The sequence below is a fragment of the Odontomachus brunneus genome, unplaced genomic scaffold, assembly GCF_010583005.1.
Source record: "Odontomachus brunneus isolate Ranch 3 - 2012 unplaced genomic scaffold, Obru_v1 Obru_scaffold_089, whole genome shotgun sequence".
In the NCBI taxonomy this organism is placed as follows: domain Eukaryota; kingdom Metazoa; phylum Arthropoda; class Insecta; order Hymenoptera; family Formicidae; genus Odontomachus; species Odontomachus brunneus.
The window spans coordinates 137,010-145,561 of NW_022639539.1; positions in this window are offsets into that span (position 1 = coordinate 137,010).

Consider the following 8,552-nt stretch of genomic DNA (forward strand, 5'->3'; position numbering starts at 1 on the left):
AACGCTCATTCTGAGTAATTATAAAAAATTATGAGAAAATTTTATACCAAAAATTTAATTGAAGAACCTACAAGACAACAAAATCTGCGCGTAATTTACCGCAAGTCTGCCGTCAGAGTCTGTCGGCAGGCTCTGCGCGCAATCTGCCTACAATCTGCTATTAGGTTATGTGCGCAGGACCTGCGCGTTTTTTGCCGGCAATCTGCTCACACGGCCTGTCACGCAGACCCTGTCGATAAAACATGAGCCTAATGAGGACACAGATGACTATAGTTTTGATGAGAATCTGATCGAAATTGATGCCAATCTGCGCTCATTCTGCTAACATTTTGCTTACTGAGTATGAAAACGTCTAATAAACGTAGAACGGAAATTTGAAATACGGAACTGTAGATGTTCAATAGATGTCTATTGGCAATTTCATGGATCTCTAATAGAAGTTACGAATCTCCATCATGGATCTCTCTTGGAGGTTCACTAGAGGTTGTTGTTCTGTGTGGGTATATGTATCATATATGATACGTATCCAGCAAGAATACATATTACTGATATTTCTTATTAACTACGAAGGATAGTAGGTATAGAGCAGGGGTTCCAATCTATGGTCCTCCGAGGGGGGTTCGGGGGAGGGGGATATCGCGGGCGCGAGGGTATGACGTCACGCGGGGAAGAGGACTTACCAACGGTCGGTAATTTTTTACCGATATATTTTTAACCGATATTTTTACCGGCATGTTTATTTATTAACATAATTTTTACCGACATATTTTTTAACATAATTTTTACCGACGTTTTTCTTTCTCGACATAATTGATCATTTATTTTTATCGGCATATTTTTTAATATAATTTTTACCGACATAATTGATTATGCTAATAAAACTCGATCAGTGGCAACCCAGATAGCACAGAGAATTGAAAAAGAATTCAGTCGTATGTTATCAATTTTGAGTTTATTTTAAGATGCAAAAAAATTCTTTTAACTGAACTGAATTCCGAAGAATTCTTTTTATATCTGAAAATGAACTTAAAATTGATGACATACGACTGAACTTCTTTGAATTTTTTTTAAATTCTATCTGAGTAGTTAGCCAACTCCTAAAATAATAATTGATCATTTTTATCGACTCTGCGATCTTTCCCAATCCGCGTTTCGCTCGCGGTAGATTTTCGACGGCATTTTCCCCTCTCCGGCTCGTGCCACCCGTCGGCGCCGCTTTCTAGAATATTCTCGAATATTCCAGAAAGTTCGAGACATTTTGAGGAGGACAAATCTTTTCAGATAGTAGAGTTTACCCTCTGAAACTATGTAGCCCCGATAAAAATTTATCTTTAAACATACACTATCGTACGCTTTCGAGCTATCATATGCCTACGATATATCAGCAATATATCTACGAGATACAAAATTATCGCATATCTACTTACTATCTAGATACTTTTTCAAAGATTGGGTAGGAAAGAGGAAGTAAAAGAGAGGAGAGATATTAATATATTTTAAAAAATGTTTATTTTATGAAATAAAGGTTTACAACTCTCTCCGGCACTGAGACCACCATTTGAATATTTTTAATACAATCTGTAAAGCACAATGCTTAATATGATTATTACATCGTAAAATTTTGGTTGCATCTAGTTTATCCAAGGAAACTATGTCCTTGTAATCCGCGTCCAAGGTCTCGATGATCAGGTTATTTTTCACATTGTCATCCAGAAGATTCGTCAACCATTCTCGCTTTTCACATCCCTTTACATATACGAGTCTGAGGACAACGTCTTCATGTTCCATATCGCATGATTTGCCAACCACAGCTGCCGTGATCAAATGCTTGGCTCTGCTGTATGCAACAGTCCCGTCATCCCATAATCCATGATGATTAGCCATCAACCAATTGCTATCGATTTGTCGAATCTTGTGAGAATGCCATGATATGGGACTAGTAAAGATATAGTGGGAGAGAACAGATCCATTTCTAAGTATCGCTATTTCCTTTACAATGAATCTTTTTTCAACGACGAATCCTCCCAAGTCCACAACGTTGGTATGACCATAGCGAAATACTCTTCGATACGTTTGGAATAAAAATGTCGTGTATAGCCTTTTGATTTTTTTATTCTTCTTTTCTCATACATACTTTCCAATGTTAGTTGATTTTGCCCACTAACAAGGAGATGCCACAACATGCTAAATCGATTTCTGAATGAGACATAGCACGTTCGCTAGCTGCGATGTTAAGCATCAACACCCTAATTGGGATTTGTGCTAATGGGCCTTTGTTTATGAGAAATTACAATATAAAGTTTGGATTGCAAGACTGTATCACGGATATGGCTAAAAAGGCGACTGTCTTTCAGCGAGGTGGCGTAGCCGAGCAGACTGAGGCTCCCACGTCGGAAATTTTTGAGCTGGCAGCAAGCGTTCGAAACCCGGCGACGAATTATCCTCGTGCGATATTTTTTTTTCTTACCTTAGGGCATGTAATTAATGTTTTTCGAATATGATACATTTGTTTTACATATGTCCCGTTTTTATCTATTAATCAGAGGTAATTAAGGAAGTGTCAGGCTTGTTTAACGCAAACACGAATATAGACACGTATTTTGCATTGCTTACAATGCAATATATATTTTAGTACATATTAAAACTATTGATTAAATATTATTGATGCTGATGATAAATAATAAGAAAGTGATTGTATGCATATAGCATCACCTCGAATGTCCAAATGTATACTTTCATCGCCTGTAAATAAATCAAGATAGTTGTATATTCTCATGATCATATTTTTAACCTGACTATAAAAGTAAACATTCTACGATAAGTAAATTGCTGTACATTTCAACGATATTATTTTCAAGTTATATGTTTACTTATATTTCTCGGCGCGGAATATCTTGTTGTATGTTTGATTGTATGTTTGTCCTCTCCTCTCAATAAGAACTAAAAACTTATTAAATACAACAGAAAACATGATGTTTTAATATGTACTAAAATATATATTGCATTGTAAGCAATGCAAAATGTGTGTATATTCGTGTTTGCGTTAAACAAGCCTGACACTTCCTTAATTACCTCTGATTAATAGATAAAAACGGGACATATGTAAAACAAATGTATCATATTCGAAAAACATTAATCACATGCCCTAAGGTAAGAAAAAAAACACCGCACAAGAATAACTCGTCGCCGGGTTTCGAACACTCGCTGCCGGCTCAAAAATGTTCGACATGGGAGCCTCAATTCGCTCGGCCACACCACCTCGCTGAAGGACAGTTGCATTTTTATGCATATCCGTGATACAGTCTTACAATCCAAACTTTATATTGTAATTTCTCATAAACAAAGGCCCATTAGCACAAATCCCAATTAGGGTGTTGATGCTTAACATCGCAGCTAGCGAACGTCCCGTTCAGAAATCGATTTAGCAGGTTGTGGCATCTCTTTGTAAGTTGATTAGTAGACTGTATTCAACTACACGATCATGCAGGATCAGACAGTATGCGGTAGTACTCGCTGGTATACTCTCTCTGCATTCAAATTCTATCCGCACATCTACATTGGCACTCTTGACAGATTCGTTTTGACCCGAACAATCGGCACGAAAGGACCTTGCTCCAGAAAGTCGATAGTTGTCAACCATACCTCAATACTGTTGCATCCATTATGCAATTTACGGAAATGGCTATACGTATCATAAAGTATTGCATATCTGTTTTTTACAAAATCCAAATTCATATCATTGTATGGATAACACTCTGAATTTTGGATAGAGCTTCACGTTGGTCAAATTGCAGTTGTAGAATTGAGTTATATTTTCCGACATAACATTTTTTCTCGACTAGTCTGCAACGCAAAAATAACGTATTGTGGCTTTTCCAAATTAGTAGCTGTTTTGACGGTCCACAGATGTTTGATCGTGCTTTGCAGAGGAAATTTATGCAGATCCCATAAGCGAAAACTCATACCCAGATATCAACCATTCTTCAAAGTTCTCAGCAGAGCGAGTTTATTGATATCATTCAATATTACGTGAGGCATTCGCCATTGTATCTTGAATAGTTCGATCTTAGGTTGCAACACTGAAAATCCATGTAGACTGTTGTTGTCACTGCGTGACCATAATAAAATTAATTCGTGACGCGCGTTAATTACTACACGCTTGTAATCTTTGCAGAATTCTAGCAGCATGCTGAGCGGTACGCAAAAGTTGAAGTATCCATCTGGCGAAACAGCGTCAGTCGTATCCCACGCAGCATTTTTCATGATAACATTTTTGTCCGAAGATAACGATACATAGTTTTTGAGCGTAGAAGTTATTCCTACGTTTCTGTTACAATCTCTGCACCATCCAGTTTGTAACGAATCTCATCAAACATAATTGCAACGCAATTACGTCCCAATGTTACAGTCGCACCATCAGTTGTCGCTTGTTTCGTTATCTTCCCCTCGACATAAAGATAACTCTCACACGGTAACGTGTACCAAGCTGTTATGTGGGTATTCGTATCTCATCGCTGTGTCCAAACGTTATATTAGCGTATAGATTGTACGTGTGTGTTTCGATCTAAATGATATGATCGTCAAAAATCGGGCTACCTCCAATGTTCAAAATGTCATTCATCTTTTTCAATCGCTTCGTACGCTGAATCCTAGATATTTCAGAAATTCAATGTTCACCGCGCTGAATTTTTTTCTTTTTTATACAATCACATTGCTGAGTATTATTTGGAGCCGTTTTCGGTGTAATAAAATGTTCTCTCGCGTGTATCTGTCACCTGATCTGTCTCATTCAATACGAGCATCTCACGCGCTTCCAAAATTATAGATTCGTGTTAACGTTGTAGCCGCCGTCGCACGTGCAATCTGATGGTAATCTCTTCTCCTAAAAAATCGAGCAATCGTCCTTCTTGATCCACAATACGCACCGTTAAATCTGTAATGCTTTGTGCGATAATTGGAAGGTAAATGACATGTGCCGGTGTTTCCGATATCTTATATCCTGGTGATACGTTAGGTGAGAATTCATGTATCGTATGTACACGGGTACCACTGCTGTATGTACCACTGACGACGCTGTATTCTACATGAATAATATTCGCGTTCATAATTTTAATTGGTGCATCCGATTCGTACCATTGTTGCGGTGCTAATATACGATTCGATGAAAATCCCAAGAGCGAACCAATATTGTTCGGTTTACTAAAATTTATTCTGTAAGCACATTTTATTTCGCTGTTCATTGTATTATAATTAGCACGAATTATTATAGGATGTTCACTCTTGTCATTTCTATTTAGATTATTTTTTATACATACTGTTGCTTGAGAAATTACACGTCTTAAATACTCGTTTATAACATCCAATTCGTACGATCCTTCAGGAATTGAAATTTCCCTGTCATCTTCACCAAAGTACAATTTATTGTTCGATGCATTTACATTCGTATGATAAGATTCGGTGGTCAGACCAAGCTCGTAATCATTATCGCTCAAATCTATAGCAGGAAAATAACTCGCCGTAAAAGTGTTACTACTACCCGACAACGTAAACGTCAGTGACATACTCGAGGAAATGTCAAACGAATATAGAGTTCTCGCAATGAAACGTCGGGGATTTAAATAGGTTTGCCGTCGTCAACATTTTGCAGAAAATGCAAACACAATTGTCCGCAAGTGTTTTCTTCGTAATGTTGATAGGATGCGCGGTTGTATTTTCACTACATGTCTTTCGAGATATCGAATCAATTCTTTAGGCAGCCGAAGATTACTAAATTTATAAAAATATATCGCGTGTTCTCCTCTCTTTGCGTATGCCACCCAGTGAGTACCAGGCCCTACAGCATCATCCAAATTTATGATATCGCTTTCGTTTATTCGCGGTAACATCGGGAGTGCGTTCCGCATAAACACACCTCGGAAGAATGGGATACGCAAGCGCTTCGCCAAATTGTACAATTGAATGTTGGTGGTTGCACAGATAGACATTTTTATCGTTTCATCGATTTTTTTTTTTTTTTTCTTCGAGACACTTTCCACGTTTGTATGAAACAAGATAGAATCCTCGATCTTTCGTAGCGCGATCTTCCATGGCACGATGCTGCATCTCTTGCAACTGACGTTGAGCAGCCTTCTTGTCATTCACAACTTTTGCAACCCCCGCTGTCCCACCGATCAACGACCCAAGAGCTCCCAGCAGTGGCAGGATCGGCAGCACTCCACCTCGTTTTGCGCTCGGAAGTATCCGTTTTTGCGATGTTTTTTTCTTCGATGCGTTTCACTTCTTTTTTAAACTCATTCCGATTTTCGTCTTGGCATTCATAGCTGTCCAAATGGCTGTAACGGCGGCTTTCTCACTGATAGTCGAATCTTTCGCGACGATGCGTTCTCGCGCCTTGTTGGCAAGTATTTTATCGGCCGCGTGTCATTCAACCAGATTGTTGCTCTGAGAATATGCAATGTCATGCTCACGACATGCCGCGTCCAATCGATTGATAACTCGATCACCTCTGGCCAGTCGTGTCTGCAGACGTGTTCCCGGACCACAAAATTGATAAGCGGGGATGTGCAACTCGACAAGAAGTGCGTTTATCGCACGATTTAACAGACCTCTACCGACTTTTACCGTCTTCGGCGACATTCGTCACAATCCCTGATCAATGGCGCTGGACTGTCGATGTGCATTCGTTGCCACAGACGATTATAATGTTTCAGACACTGGCGATGCTGTTGAACCTCCGAGTCAACCCTTATATGCTCGGGGAGTCTGTGTTAAGTTTTTTTACTAGTTTCTGAACATCTACGTTGTAAAACTCTTTTCCTTGATCGGTTTGCAAATTTTTCAGACATCTTTCATTATCTCGAATTATCTTGGTGAACGCTTCAGCTACCTCCTGTTCGCTTTTGCTCTTCAGCGGTACAGCCCACGCGTATTTGCTCAATACATCGGTGAGTATGTAATGATAACCGCTGTTAAATCTCGAATAAGGACGCATCTCTATCACATCGGCTTGCCACAGATCATCGTATGCGCGTACTATGACGCACCTACGGGAAAAATTTTTTCTCGCTGGAGCATGCAACTCCTCCACCAACCGCCACTTTTCAGAGCGTTTCTTCTTTTCGTCAGTTTTTCTTTTGTTGATCTTTTTTCCTATTATATGAAGTATCGGTTTGAGAATTGTCACCTGTATTACATCTCACATACACTTTGAATGTCCTACTCAAGCATGACAAGATTCTTTTATGATTTCTTAAGTTAATCTCTCCACAGTTTGATGGTCTCGTCCAAGTATTGTTTATTCACTGTAGTAATATTTTATTGTTCTTCTTCTTAGAATTCAATATCATATGTATATCATAACGTAGAAAATCTACACTTGTGTCAATGCTACTTTGAAGGTTATTTGTGTTCAGCGAGTTTTCCTCTCAAACTCTTCCAGCATCTTTTTCAAGTTTTCAACATTCTCATCTACATACTGCTTTTGCTTAACGTTATTCTTATGAATATAATCTTTTATCAAATTTAAATGTTCATCCACATAATTTTTGTGTGCAGCGTCATCGAAGGCTTCCGGCCACAGTACCACAAAACGTCAATGTGTTTTGGAAAATAGGACAACATTCGGTATGTATTTCAACTGTTCGGAGGTTTGGTCTTGAATGTCACAAGTATCCGACAATAGGAAAAACATTTTCTAAACTGAGCAATTTTGACACGATGCACCCATATAAATAGTTCAATCGTAACGAAATCAACTTGCAGAAAAAACATGCGGTTTGTAAAGCAACCGACAGCGTAACAAATTTCGATAATAGAACGCAATCAATGTTCTATCAAAAGACATGTCGACATGGAAACATGCTTCCAAACACGATTCGTGGAATTATATGCGGTCCTGCAAACTGCGGCAAAAACAAACGTGTTGATAAGTTTATTAGAAAGGCCGCACAGCCCACGTTTCGAGAACTTGTATGTGTACTCGAAATCATTGCAATAGTCCAAATATCGCTATTTGGAAAATTTGTTGACATCGATTGATGAAATTAGTTACTTTACATTCTCCAATAACAGCGACGTGATTCCAACAACAGAAGCGTTTCCAAATTCCGTTTTTATTTTTGACGACGTTGCGTGTGACAAACAAAATGCGATAAAAGAATACTTTGCTATGGGTCGCCATTCGAACGTCGACTGTTTCTATCTCTGTCAAACGTATTCAAAAATACCCAAGCACCTTATATGTGACAACACATCTATTGATTCTCTTTAAACAGGATAATACCAACTTGAAACATGTTTACAACGATCATGTGAACACAGACATGTCGTATGAGGATTTCAATGCATTGTTTCGTGAATGTTGCAACATAAATATGGCTTCATAATGATTGATAAGAACAGTTCTATGAAGAATGGTCAATTTAGGAAAGGATTTAATGACTTTGCTATGCTGTAAGTTATACAATCGTCGTTGTTACTTTAACGTAGTAATATCGTTCTAACGTCGTTCCAATGTAGTTTCAACGTCATTCTAACTTTAACAGCGTTTCAAC